We start from the raw sequence: 15,981 nt of genomic DNA on the forward strand, positions 1-15,981 counted from the left end.
CTTACCTAAACTTTCCACGATAATGACAACAGGTACACAAAGACCCCTGGGTATCTTACCTAAACTGCCCACGATAATGACAACAGGTACACAAAGACCCCTGGGTATCTTACCTAAACTGTCCACGATAATGACAACAGGTACACAAAGATGCCTGGTTACCTTACCTAAACTGTCCACGATAATGACAACAGGTACACAAAGATGCCTGGTTACCTTACCTAAACTTTCCACGATAATGACAACAGGTACACAAAGACCCCTGGGTATCTTACCTAAACTGTCCGCGATAATGACAACAAGTACACAAAGACCCCTGGGTATCTTACCTAAACTGTCCACGATAATGACAACAGGTACACAAAGATGCCTGGTTACCTTACCTAAACTTTCCACGATAATGACAACAGGTACACAAAGACCCCTGGGTATCTTACCTAAACTGCCCACGATAATGACAACAGGTACACAAAGACCCCTGGGTATCTTACCTAAACTGTCCACGATAATGACAACAAGTACACAAAGACCCCTGGGTATCTTACCTAAACTGTCCACGATAATGACAACAGGTACACAAAGATGCCTGGTTACCTTACCTAAACTGCCCACGATAATGACAACAGGTACACAAAGACCCCTGGGTATCTTACCTAAACTGCCCACGATAATGACAACAGGTACACAAAGACCCCTGGGTATCTTACCTAAACTGCCCACGATAATGACAACAGGTACACAAAGACCCCTGGGTATCTTACCTAAACTGTCCACGATAATGACAACAGGTACACAAAGATGCCTGGTTACCTTACCTAAACTGCCCACGATAATGACAACAGGTACACAAAGACTCCTGGGTATCTTACCTAAACTGCCCACGATAATGACAACAGGTACACAAAGACCCCTGGGTATCTTACCTAAACTGCCCACGATAATGACAACAGGTACACAAAGACTCCTGGGTATCTTACCTAAACTTTCCACGATAATGACAACAGGTACACAAAGACCCCTGGGTATCTTACCTAAACTGCCCACGATAATGACAACAGGTACACAAAGACTCCTGGGTATCTTACCTAAACTTTCCACGATAATGACAACAGGTACACAAAGACCCCTGGGTATCTTACCTAAACTGCCCACGATAATGACAACAGGTACACAAAGACTCCTGGGTATCTTACCTAAACTTTCCACGATAATGACAACAGGTACACAAAGACCCCTGGGTATCTTACCTAAACTGCCCACGATAATGACAACAGGTACACAAAGACTCCTGGGTATCTTACCTAAACTTTCCACGATAATGACAACAGGTACACAAAGACCCCTGGGTATCTTACCTAAACTGCCCACGATAATGACAACAGGTACACAAAGACTCCTGGGTATCTTACCTAAACTTTCCACGATAATGACAACAGGTACACAAAGACCCCTGGGTATCTTACCTAAACTGCCCACGATAATGACAACAGGTACACAAAGACTCCTGGGTATCTTACCTAAACTTTCCACGATAATGACAACAGGTACACAAAGACCCCTGGGTATCTTACCTAAACTGTCCACGATAATGACAACAGGTACACAAAGATCCCTGGGTATCTTACCTAAACTGTCCACGATAATGACAACAGGTACACAAAGATCCCTGGGTATCTTACCTAAACTGTCCACGATAATGACAACAGGTACACAAAGATGCCTGGTTACCTTACCTAAACTGTCCACGATAATGACAACAGGTACACAAAGACCCCTGAGTATCTTACCTAAACTTTCCACGATAATGACAACAGGTACACAAAGACCCCTGAGTATCTTACCTAAACTGTCCACGATAATGACAACAGGTACACAAAGACCCCTGGGTATCTTACCTAAACTGTCCACGATAATGACAACTGTCAGCTATAGGATTAGAGTCAAAGTTTGGAACGTCTATGCGATGTATGTCGAAATAGCATTTGAAGTCCAACAAATCCACACATATATATTGTGTAATATTGTTCAAGGTACCAATCTTTACGTCTATAAACATCCATGTACGACACATCCTTTTTACCAGAGATTTATGTACGTGTAATCCAAGTCAGGTAGCCACATTTGTTAAAATAGAAAATATCAAAATATGTCTTCTGATATTGGGCGAATCAGGTTCTTGTGAGCTATACCTCTTCGGTCGCCGTTTATACTAATTACCAGATCATGTAATTGGCTCAACGGGTACCATTATGACTCTCTAACTGTACCGTACTATTAAAGTAGATGTATTTAATCTATATATGTTAACAGTTCTTAATAATGTAATGATGTGTTAATTAATAAACAAACAATTCTGAACAGGGGTGGACGGTGAACGTAAGTGAGGTTATCTGTCAAAACATTCACCTCATAATGATTGATATTTCGGGACGACACGTGTGTATAGAAGTATGTGACCCCATAGTAACCTGTATGTATGGAGTCGTCTAAAAGTACGTACAAGTCACGGCAAACATACAGATGATGATTGAGGTACACATATTTACATGATTTTGGCGAGGAGGTTTTCGTGTGTATACACACGGTGATGAGGGTATCGATCTATACATGTAAGGGTGATGAGGATATCGATCTGTACATATAGTTAGGGTGATGAGGATATCGATCTGTACATATAGTTAGGGTGATGAGGGTATCGATCTATACATATAGTTAGGGTGATGAGGATATCGATCTATACATATAGTTAGGGTGATGAGGGTATCGATCTATATAGTTAGGGTGATGAGGGTATCGATCTATACATATAGTTAGGGTGATGAGGGTATCGATCTATACATATAGTTAGGGTGATTAGGGTATCGATCTATACATATAGTTACCTGAACATATTCGGAACAAACCAACGCTTGAATCTTTTTTCACAAGCCCTATCACAACTCTCTACTCCAGTTTCAAATGATTTATATATTTATGGCCATGGGAAAGGAAAAATCAATGATTGTAGACTAAGAATGGGTCTTAGCGCCCTGAAAAACAAAGATTCTTATACCGATTAACACCCAATAAATATTGTGACGACTGTACAGATTCCCCCGAAGACAAAAAACATTTCTTTTTGACCTCTCCAAAATATAACAACTTGCGTATGAAATTGTTAAGAAAAACTTGCAACGAATTGGCTCCAAATGTAAATCCAGATCTCATTGTAAATCTTATGCCTGATCTCCTTTTAAACATTATATTGCATGGCTCCGACAACAATACCGATTCCTCAAACAAAAACATTTTTGACTTTGTATTTGATTATATTGTTGATTCAAAAAGGTTCTAATTTCATCTTATAACCCCCCCCCCCCACCACCCTCCCACACCTTCACTCTCTTTGCTTTACCACTTTCCCTCTATCCTCATCCTTCCTCTCCACCTCATCTTCTTTATGTTATGGAATGTATGTGTGAGTGAGAGAGCGTGTGTTATGATTACGTCTTGTACATACTGTATTGTTTTATGTGTTGAGGAGAGCATCTCGTAGCCCTAGGGCTGTTTGTGATCCTCATTAAACAAATAAAGAATTAGAACATACATATAGTTAGGGTGATGAGGGTATCGATCTATACATATAGTTAGGGTGATGAGGGTATCGATCTATACATATCAGTGATCACCATTGCCTGTTTTAACGTGGCGGCCCGCCACCCTTAGCTGGGTACCGCCACGCTTACACAACCAAATTCACTCGATCCGCCACGCATGTAATTGTTACCTAACACCCCTATTTTGTATCGATTTCAAGCGTTTCTATAGCGTCCGATACTCATAACCTATGGCCCCTGTTTTTACTATTATTATTATTATTATCATCTTTATTTCCTCCACAAAGAAGAGCATGATAATACAAGTACAATCAATGTAACGTAGATAATACGTGACTATTTACATAGTGATATCAAGCAAAAAAGTGCATGCGAGTTCACAATATAATGTTATATACACATACATGTAGTTAATTATCGTAGATATAAGTTGAGTAATATATATGTCTTATATTCCATGTACATAAATATATATATATATATATATATATATATATATATGATACTATATGTATTAATTATGTGTACAAATCAAACATTCGTTTTATGGCATATATGGACTCTAATCTAAATTCTTCATGATCAGATTCATTCACCTGATGGTTCATTGGACCACCTAGTAAAATATGTATTAATGAATAATCAGGTAGTGAATGCAGATATGTACTTAGTTCTATACTTGAAATGGATGCTATAATACACCATAGATTATCACGGATATTATCCGTTACAGAACACTGCAAAATAACATGAGTTACAAAATCTGTGTAGAAAAGGCCACAGTGGTGACATAAAAGCTGAACATTACTTACCCGAACAGTTACAATCAATTTCATTATGTATCCAATATTATAAAGAAAATTTGGATGACGCAAAGCTAATTGCCATAAATAATGAGGTTTAAGATCGTCATGCAGCAATAAAAATCGTGTGAAGTCTGCGTCATTAGACATTCTATGCAACCAAGCATTAGTTTCATAATTAGATACAGATTTATAAATCAATGACTTCCAGTGTATTTTGTTTGGAAAGCTACCATCGTCTAGAAAAAGTACAATATATTCATATAAGTTATACTTCTTAAGTATTCTAACGATATCGGGTATAAAACCTTTTTGACTACAGTTGCTCACTATGTACATAAAAAATCTCGAAATGAATACTCTGCAGATTAAGTTATTTCTATTCATTCTGCAGATCCTACCTAAATACAAAAGTTTTTTAATATCAATGTACGCTTCTATAGAGAGCCATCCAATCAAGGAAGTACACATATCAGTTCTTGTTCTTTTCCCAAAACCTTGAATTGACTTTACAATAAAGTGTTGAGCTCTTTCTAGCATCAATAATTCAGTATTTGAAAGTACCCACAGTTCACATCCGTAGAGTGCAGATGGGTATACTTTAATTTTTAAAATTTTAGCAATAGTTAAAGGGTTTAATGCGCATTGATGTACCCCAGAACGTAAAAGGGCCATAGTGCCACTTTTTAATTTAGTGCATGCTTGTTTTGTTCTTTCAATGGAATTGTGTTTATCATTTAATAAGATGCCTACATGAGTAATCTCCGAAACAACTGGCAATATGTTATCATAGAGGCGTAAAGTACAGTTAATGGTTATGGTTCTTTTATTTGAAAATACAACAACTTTACTTTTTGAGGCTGAATACAAAAATCGCCATTTGCGACTGTATGATTCACAAATAGTTAACATTTTATTTAAACTTGTAATATTTGTGCTTACTAAACATATATCGTCTGCTTGGGTTGGAATATTTACAGTTTTATCGATAATCATAGCGCCCCTACCACATCTTTCTACTTCATCTAATAGGTCATTAATAAAAATTAAGTACATTTTGGCTGAGAGAGCCCCTCCTTGTAAGATCCCGCGCTCCATCTTTACTGGAGCGGAGATTAAACCATTAAAAAATACGGAACTGTTTATATCCGTGTACATAAACTTTAAAATATTCCACACTTTACCGGTAAGGCCAATGTCATATAATTTTGCAAGTAGACCGTCGTGCCAAACGGTATCAAACGCCTTTGAGCTGTCTAAAAACGATACATATACATCTGAACCATTTTCCATATTATAATAAATACATTCCTGTAAATTAAAAGCTGTACAAAGGCTACATAAATTCTTCTGGTATGCCGACTGCTGTTTATTTGGGAACACATCAGATTCTATTACATAGCTAATTCTTTTCGCAATAGCCACTTCAAACATTTTAAAAAATACTGGCAAAAGGGTTATTCCCCTATAACTATTAGGGTCATCTTTTGGCTTCCTATGGCCTTTATACATCGTTACTATAATACCATGTTTCCAACTTTTCGGGATATATTCATGTTTTACAACAAGATTAAATAAGTTTTGTATATGGTTAATTACAGAATGACCTGCATATTTAATATGTTCGTAGACAAGACCTTCGTGACCACCTGCTTTACCTGATTTAAGGTTCTTACAAATTAAATTTATTTCACTAAAAGTAAGATTATCACGTAAAAACAAATTTTCATCAGAATGTATACTAGATTTTAACATTTTGATTCTTTTTTCCATCTCATCTCGAAAATGACAATCAAATTCCTTATCGTCATGGTTTTTAAATATATGTTGAAAATGTAGACGCCACCCATTAATAATATCATGAGGATCTCTGAAAACTTTACCTTCATATTTCAGCTCAGTTTGTTTAGCCCTTGAGGCTGACTTTTTGCTTTTAAAAAGTTGCCAAAAAAGGTTCTGATCAAGATCACCCGATCTATCAATTTCAGCGAATTGATTCTTCATGTAGGATTCAAATGATTTCCTGAGTTGACGTCTAAATTTAGTTTTATATTTTTTATATTCCGAGAATGTTCGACAATCTTGTCTACGCTTTCCGGATTGTATCCACAAGTGTCTTTTGTGCAACATTTCATTATGTAATACCGTAAGACTTTCGTCCCAATAAGGTTTTTGATTTTTTTTATACATAGTTTTTGGTATACACTTATCAGCTGCTTCAAGCAAGGCAGAACATATATTGTTATAATAACAATCTATATCATGGCCAGATGGATTTCCAGTAGGTACTCTGATACAATCCAGTAAACGTTTTACATAGCATTGGTAATTGCAAATTGAACCATCGCTTAACGCTTTTTTCCACTTATATTTGTTACACCTTGATGTATTGCCCGTAAAGGATTTGGGTACACCTACTGAGCAGACAATAGGACAATGTTCTGAAACGTTTCCATCGTCGTCTAAAACTTTACAGTACATGGTAAGATCTATAGAATTTGACTCAATGAGTACATGATCAATTGCAGTAGAGTTATCTGTTTCAGGGTAAAATGTACAAATGGGACCCGTGCATTCAGATTGAACATTTAACGAGATCATGTTAGTTTTATCTAAAAATTGCTGGAATAACCGAGATCGATTGTTATCAGTAAACTGATAGCGGTCACCTCTTACTTTAACATTAAAGTCACCAATAATAAACACTTTACCCTTGTCTGAGTATACATCATATAAAGATTCTAAAATATCAACATGTTCTTGAAAAATTTCAAAAGGCCTCGAAGAAGCAGGCATATAAACTGAGAACCAATATGAGTATTCTCCACTAGCTGACTGTAATTCCAGGCCTACAATTCTAGGACTGTCTATAATAATTTCCTGTACATTAAGGAGCGATTTGTATAACAAACATACGCCACCTCTAATACTACATTTGTAGCGGAAAGGATCTACTTCATAAACTGGTTTCACAAAACATTTATAACCAGAATGGTTAAAACTATTAAAAAATGACAACTGGTATTCCCTTACCCAGTGTTCTGATAATCCGCAAATATCTATATCATATGTGTCAAGACATTTAAGGAGATAAGGCATACCGGCCATTATCCCTTCACAGTTCCAACACATGGCATTGACTTTGTTACTGTCTGTCATTATGCTCGTTCCAGAAAACCTGTCTTGGCATCCATGGCCTTGCATATATACCCGGTGGCCAAAAGTCGGGATTTTCCAGAATAGCCGAGTCTGAATCAAGGACATTTAACTGTGCGGATGCCGTCTTTTTGTATCCCTTTTCAAAGTAACGAAGGAACGTGATTTTAACACCATTGTCTCCTAAAAAGTCTCTCATCGCACTTTCCGAGGCGGTATACTTATTTATTCCATGTATATAGTATCTTTTAATACGTTTTTGTTTTACAGGCGTAAAACCAACAAATCTGTCGCTCAGTTTTTGTGTCGATATCGGAGTAGGGTGACACACTGATGAAGGACAGTGAACCTTGATCTGGCGAAGATTGGCGTTTGGGTTTCCGCTTCCGGGTTTGTGCGACGCATCAGTTGGTACTGAGGTTGAGTTCTGTCGGGGTTGCCGAGCGGGCTGAGCGAGGGTTGATGAACAGACTGAGCCAGAGTTGGTAAGCGAGTCGCGCGCGGGATGAGCGAAATTACTCAGTTTCCTCGATTCGGTAACTCGTGACACAGGTTGTTGAATTGTTTCATGTCGTGTCGTCGGAGCGTCAACGTTGCTAACCGACTCAATTGGGGACTCTTGATCGTCACAGCTCAACATAGAAAAGTAGTTAGACGTCCCTATTGAAATCGTATTACAAGCTCCATTAGTGGAAGATCTGTTATTATCATTAGCTTTTCCCTCGGTATTGCTAGAAGGTTTACCTTTATGTTTACCCTCTTGACCTTTTGCCAGTTTAGTAATTTGTTGTTGTATATTCTGTGAGCGATTGTTTGTTTCGTGTATCATGTCGTCTAACCTCTGTATTTCGTCCTCTAACGTTTTCATTTTTTGCGTTACTAGTTTTACAGAATTTTTACAACTCGACACACCATTCAGTTGACTGTTGTCAACTCTGTTGGCAATCGTGAGGAACTCGGACATGTTTCCCACCACAGTTTTAACTTCCTTTTTAAGATTGAAGATCTTATTTTCAATGTTCGTCTTGAAGGTTGTATTTTTGGCGATTTCTTCATTTGCCGTTTTCATATGGATATCAAAGTTCTTTTTGTCTTTCATCCATGCTTCATGCTGGTGTTTGTTTTGTTCACGCAATTCACTGAGTTCTTTCTCTAATTTCGATACGCAGTTTGTGCACGAGGCGAGTTCTTCTTGAGATTTTGTTGCGCGCGTTTTCGCCTTTTCTTTTTCTTTTCCAAGTTTCTGTAACGATGTTTTTAGAAATTTTATTTCATTTTCATTTTCTGTAATTGTATGTTTCATTGAGTTCATAGAGTTTATTGCATGCCTGTTTTCACATTTCATGTCGTTTATGTCAACTTAAACTTTTACAAGCACTTCTTTAAGACTTTTAAAACCATCGGGATCGTTCGCCGGAGTGTTACTTTTGCTCTGGGTGTTTTCTGGACGTTTCCTTGACGGAATGACGTCATTCAGGTCTTCCGTGTATTCTCCAAACGTAGCCCTGAATAGAACGAAAACGTCCCTGGCTAGCTTCAATTGCGCGGATTTCGCTGTCGATGTACGAGGTTCGAGGCGTTTACGCAGGTAACCCTCTTTGAGGGGGAAATCGTCGCGCTGCTTGGCGATATTGAACAGTTCGTGACGCAGCTGTTCAAGATCCGGTGTGCTACGATTTGTCACGTACAAGATATGGTCAATTAGAAGACTTTTTGGTCGATCGCAGCAATTGTGTAATTCCTGAATGTAAGCCGATACATCGGATGTCTGGGATAGGGGTTCACAAATTGATACCTGAGATACATCGATGTTATCGTCAGCTGTATCATTTCCGATGTGGCATTGGGGTGTGTTAACGGGTAATTGTCCGTTTTGCCACGAAATGTCCATATCCATACTGTCCAATCTGACAGGTAGTAGTTCTGTGTATTCGGAAGTAGGGGTGTATGGTTGAGACATTATGGTAGGGACGATACATGTACACGATAGTTAAAATGTATCAACTTTATTGTCTTTTTACAGGCGATGATACAAAACACACACATTTAAATCGAGTCGCTGTTTACATGCATTGTTTGTCCTATATAGTTCCAACATATGAACGTATAATTGCCCGGGGCACACCTCCAATGAATACGCGTACAGGTAAGTCAGGTAACATACAGGTATGTGGCTATTTATAGCCCGATAAGAGTTCAACATATCTCGTCAATTGTTTTTACAAAATCTTTGAAAATGCAGGAATTCGTACATAAATCGGGAAAATGAGCATGCGACTAAATGCAAACAACCTTTACCGACCATTGTGCAAGTTTCCATGAGATACATGGCCATCCTTCCTTCTGTATAACAGGAATATACCTGGAGCTCCTACTGTAGGTGTGAACACCGCCAGGTAGCCATCTAAGTGATAATTAATTAATAGTAGGTGTACTGTTCTGACCATGGGAACAGATGTGATTGTATGGTTTCAGTCGATCGGGACATCAGAGAAAATGTTACCATCGTCTACATCGGAAAAACCGACGGTCCGATAAGATTCCTTTTTTTTCACAAGAATTAATATTCAGCTGGGATAATCAAACTAATAATATCAATACCTAAGCCGATGTTTGAGAAGCATAGATACATTTTTGAAAACTTTATGGCAATGTCACCATGAAGAGAGGAGTATCAGCTCCTTTTTTGGAACACCATGTGAACGACATGCGATCGCGACAACCAATAGAAAACCTGCAGCCAACAGACTGAAATCTGATACATCGCGCAAGCCACGTGCACGGCTACAGAAATGCGCAGGGTGTATGAAGATGACCAAGGTAAGCCTACAATTAACCTATATTTGATTTGCTAGATAATGATAGTATTCTAATGAATATTTCGTGCATTGGTTTTCTTGTCACGTGCTATTTTAAGAAAGTACTATTAGAGTGATCTCCCTTCCAAAAACGATCTCAAAACGTCCAATAATATAAATAATCTCAGAATCATTCCTAAATCTCTGTATTTATTATTTCATAAGTGTTATCTAGGTATTTGATTTTCTTTAATTATTATTAAATAAAGATAAGTTAATTAGCACCTCAAGTATATACAATGTAACATGTACATTTGTAATGAATATGTACTAATTTGATTATATTTGTTAAAATATAATTAAATTGTTTTTTTGTTTTTGTTTTTTTTCCAAAGATTTATTGATGGTTTTAATTGTTTTGCTTATTACAAATTTGTAGGAATAAGAAGTTCATAATTATAATATGGTAATGACCACAATAAGATTCATTAAGCTTTTCAAAAATATTTATTTATCTATTTATTTATCTATTTATTTATTTATTACCACCAGCAGGAACAGGCTCTCTCAGAGGATCTTGAACTCTCTGATGATGGTGTTTACCCAGGGAGTTCCCTACAAGAAAGCTGCTTATCTCTAGAAGGGACTGTGCAACAGCAGAATGTTCAGGTCATTTGGAGAGACAAATTGTGTTTGGCTTCAATTGTTCATAGTGAAGACTTTTTCAGGAGAAAATTATAGTGACTGTGTTGAATTGATATCTTAATTGAAATTATATTGTGGCTTGTGCATTGCTTTAAATACTTTATATATTCTTATATTATGTCCAGTAAAAGTTGCTATTTAGTTTGATTTGTAGATGCTGTATCATAGATATAATAGTTGCTATTAATATGTTCACTGATAATATTATAGTGCAATTTATGAAATTAATAATTGAAATGTTTTAACTTATAATACTTGACAATGCAATATGATCTTGATGTGAATGTTTATCATATTTACAGTAAAAGATGCTATTTGAGTTTGTTTTATTCAATGTTATATTAAAGAACAGCGAGTTGGAATTGAGATTGAAATGGTTTGTGAAAATAAATTGATGATTGTTTAAATGAGGAATGTATGTTTGTAGTTTTTTAAAGTAATGGTATAAGCTGTTATTTTGTTTTAATTTACATATATATGGCATAGAGTGAGCAAATGATTAAAATGCATATCTATTTAGAACTAAATCAAACAACATAATTAAATCTCTATTCTTAATGTCATAATTGATGATGTTTCTCGAAACGTCGCACCGCGAGGCTGCATGACATCCACAAAAGTACATGTTCAGAAAAAATTGTCAAAAAATTTTCCTCCACCCATCATTTTGAAATTGTGGTGATCCCTGCATATAGTTAGGGTGATGGGGATATCGATCTATATAGTTAGGGTGATGAGGATATCGATCTATATAGTTAGGGTGATGAGGATATCGATCTATACATATAGTTAGGGTGATGAGGATATCGATCTATACATATAGTTAAGAGTGATGAGGATATCGATCTATACATATAGTTAGGGTGATGAGGATATCGATCTATACATATAGTTAGGGTGATGAGGGTATCGATCTGTACATATAGTTAGGGTGATGAGGGTATCGATCTATACATATAGTTAGGGTGATGAGGGTATCGATCTATACATATAGTTAGGGTGATGGGGGTATCGATCTATACATGTAAGGGTGATGAGGATATCGATCTATACATATAGTTAGGGTGATGAGGGTATCGATCTATACATATAGTTAGGGTGATGGGGATATCGATCTATACATATAGTTAGGGTGATGAGGATATCGATCTATAAATATAGTTAGGGTGATGACGATATCGATCTATACATATAGTTAGGGTGATGAGGATATCGATCTATATAGTTAGGGTGATGAGGGTATCGATCTATACATATAGTTAGGGTGATGAGGATATCGATCTGTACATATAGTTAGGGTGATGAGGATATCGATCTATATATATAGTTAGGGTGATGAGGATATCGATCTATACATATAGTTAGGGTGATGGGGGGTATCGATCTGTACATATAGTTAGGGTGATTAGGGTATCGATCTATACATATAGTTAGGGTGATGAGGGTATCGATCTATACATATAGTTAGGGTGATGAGGGTATCGATCTATACATGTAAGGGTGATGAGGATATCGATCTATACATATAGTTAGGGTGATGAGGATATCGATCTATACATATAGTTAGGGTGATGAGGATATCGATCTATACATATAGTTAGGGTGATGAGGGTATCGATCTATATAGTTAGGGTGATGAGGGTATCGATCTATACATATAGTTAGGGTGATGAGGGTATCGATCTATACATATAGTTAGGGTGATGAGGATATCGATCTATACATATAGTTAGGGTGATGAGGATATCGATCTGTACATATAGTTAGGGTGATGAGGATATCGATCTATACATATAGTTAGGGTGATGAGGGTATCGATCTATACATATAGTTAGGGTGATGGGGGGTATCGATCTATACATATAGTTAGGGTGATGAGGATATCGATCTATATAGTTAGGGTGATGAGGATATCGATATATACATATAGTTAGGGTGATGAGGATATCGATCTATGAGAGTATCTACATATATGATATGAGGGTATCTATATATGGTAACGAGGGTATCGATATACAAATACATAATACATATTTAGGTTACGAGGCTATCGATATGACGAGGGTTTCTATATATGATAAGGTGGTTACGGTATCGACTGAGAGTATCGGTATGTGCATGTTTTATGGTTATGATGTTCCCCGCATATATGAGTATGTACATGTGTATATTTGTATATATGGGTACGTATATGGTGATGGTAGTACGTATACTACATGTACATGTAAAGGTGTGAAGTCGGCTGTAGCTTTGTGTGTGCACAGAAGTCCGTTTGAGTGATTATAAAGGTATCAATATACACGATTAACACACAGACAATTAGATAACACATAGCAGTGTTATACTCGAGCTCATGACAATGGTCATATACATCATAACAATGGTTAAAATACACATATCGTAGTATAAACATCATTACAATGGTTATACATTATGTAATGTACATATCGTATTATTTACATCGTTACAATGGTTATAATGTACATATCGTAGTATATACATCATTACAATGGTTATAATGTATATATCGTAGTATAAACATCATAACAATGGTTATAATGTACATATCGTAGTATAAACATCATTACTATGGTTATAATGTATATATCGTAGTATAAACATCATAACGATGATTATAATGTACATATCGTATTATATACATCATTACAATGGTTATAATACACATATCGTATTATATACATCATAACGATGATTATAATGTACATATCGTAGTATAAACATCATAACAATGGTTATAATGTATATATCGTAGTATAAACATCATAACGATGATTATAATGTACATATCGTATTATATACATCATTACAATGGTTATAATACACATATCGTATTATGTACATCATAACGATGATTATAATGTACATATCGTAGTATAAACATCATAACAATGGTTATAATGTATATATCGTAGTATAAACATCATAACAATGGTTATAATGCACATATCGTATTATATACATCACCAAAGCGCGTACATCTGTAATTATGAAAATATATACAAAATGTACAAACAATATCGGTCTTTGGAAGGAGGAGGCTGACTATACAATGTACATGTACAGTACGTGCACCTCGAATGGCACGTGGTCCAGACTCAGATAATTAAATTCGAAATCCCCGAAAATATGGTGAAGCACCCCTAATGGCATATACGAGTAGAGTTTTATATTGTATCAACTATGCATATGGACAACGAGTTGAGGAACCAGAGACATATATATAGGAACGTGTCGTACGAACTTAGGGAACTTGTCCTACCGAATTAGTACATGTATGTATACATACCTTTGTTTATGCATGTATACTGTAGTCTCTTTGTGGCCTCAGCTAGTCCAAAGAAGTTCTCACATCATGACAATCACATACTGTTTCTGTGACGGGTAAGTGTTTTGAATTAAACAACATAGTGTGTGTATACGTACGTCACATCTAAACTTCATAGTGAGGCCACAGACCTGGGGGCAATGGCGCGTAAACGAGGAAGTGAACATACCTTCACAGGTATGTAGAGTATACATGTATTTATATGTGAGATATTTTATATATTCATTTAGCTGTATTGATAAACAGACATACACTTCCTTTCATTTTGAATGTAAAACTCTCTAGCAAGCATTCTCAGTAAACTTGGTACAGATTTCTACCATATGATGTAAAGAATTGTCCTTAATAAAAGCTGTATGAATCTAACAAGGCTTTGTGATATTACCGACCACGTGACTGGCTGGCCCTGGGCGGGGGTGACCTAATTGTTTAGACAGTGAGACGGAGCACTTTATACCCAGCTAGAGGACTAAGGGTGTCATTACAATTGAAATGAGATAAGACGCTTATTTTTGGACCGACTCCCTAGGGAGTCGTACCCATTGTGATCACACGAATGTTTACATCGCACTCGAGACCTCTCACAGCTGCTCCAGATTCCTTCGGCCTACTATATATAGATATAATCCGTTTACTATCACATTTGTTTATCACGTACAGGTATTTTTTCACATCTTTTTTAATGAAGAATGTGATAATGTTTTAAATCAATGACATTTTTTAAGTTTATGTATTGTGACAGGCCCGAAACGCTAAATAAAATAATAATTAATCACTCCGGACATTTTCACCTGAGGTACGCGAATGAATATGTTCAAGACGGTAGTATCGACTGCATGCAGTGGCTGTGTGTGGATGCTACTCGATCAGGTTGTTTTGAGCTGAAAGCACATGGTCCTATACAGTAGAGCATGGCGGTGTGAAAATTGTAACCGCGTCATTTGGGCGAGGTCCTGGGTCGTATTTCACTGATAACGAGAATAGCACATCATACGCAAACAATGATGATGTGTTTTTTTTCAAATGGCAAGTGATATTTATTTTTAAATGCGAGTAAGTGGTAGGCCTAGGCTTGTGCAATATGCGGCCGGCTCTTCCCATTTCCCCGCTCCACCTCACACAAACACGCGATGTCTTTCTGTGCGTAACGTTAAACTTATTAAATGTTATGTCATATAGAATTTAAGAGTGTTTCTATTTCTACACTCTAGTAAAATAATCAAGCGGAATAGCACCATACATATTGCCATTCACCATCGATATAAATTATGTTATACATTCAAACGCACGAGTAGCCTTGACTAATAATCATGAATCACAAGATTGTGACGATCGATCTGTCCAAACTTCAGGTGGGTTTTTCTCAAATGTTTAGATCGTTTTTTAGCAATTATGGTTTGACGGTGTTAAATCTTGTCAGTGGAAATGTTACTGGAACTAAACACATTATTTTGCTCGACATAATATTTAACAAGATCGCGAACTATTTTCCTACTTGAAGATCGAGTGAGCATCTGTTGCTCTGGTGCAGCAACCGTCATTTGTCCAACCTGCTGCAATTATTTCATTCTTTTTAT

At 36.6% G+C, this 15,981-nt stretch overlaps 1 protein-coding gene across 1 annotated transcript in view; it reads right to left on the reverse strand.

Moving 5' to 3' along the window:
* The window catches only part of LOC117324453 (netrin receptor UNC5B-like), a 31,083-nt gene extending 16,570 nt beyond the window's left edge, over nucleotides 1–14,513 (reverse strand). The window contains exon 1 of the mRNA XM_033880308.1: nucleotides 14,366–14,513. The gene's annotated coding sequence lies outside the window, so the exon portion shown is untranslated. The remainder of the gene's footprint in view (nucleotides 1–14,365) is intronic.
* Nucleotides 14,514–15,981: the final 1,468 nt, after the last annotated feature.

The sequence above is a fragment of the Pecten maximus genome, chromosome 3 (assembly GCF_902652985.1).
Source record: "Pecten maximus chromosome 3, xPecMax1.1, whole genome shotgun sequence".
NCBI lineage: Eukaryota > Metazoa > Mollusca > Bivalvia > Pectinida > Pectinidae > Pecten > Pecten maximus.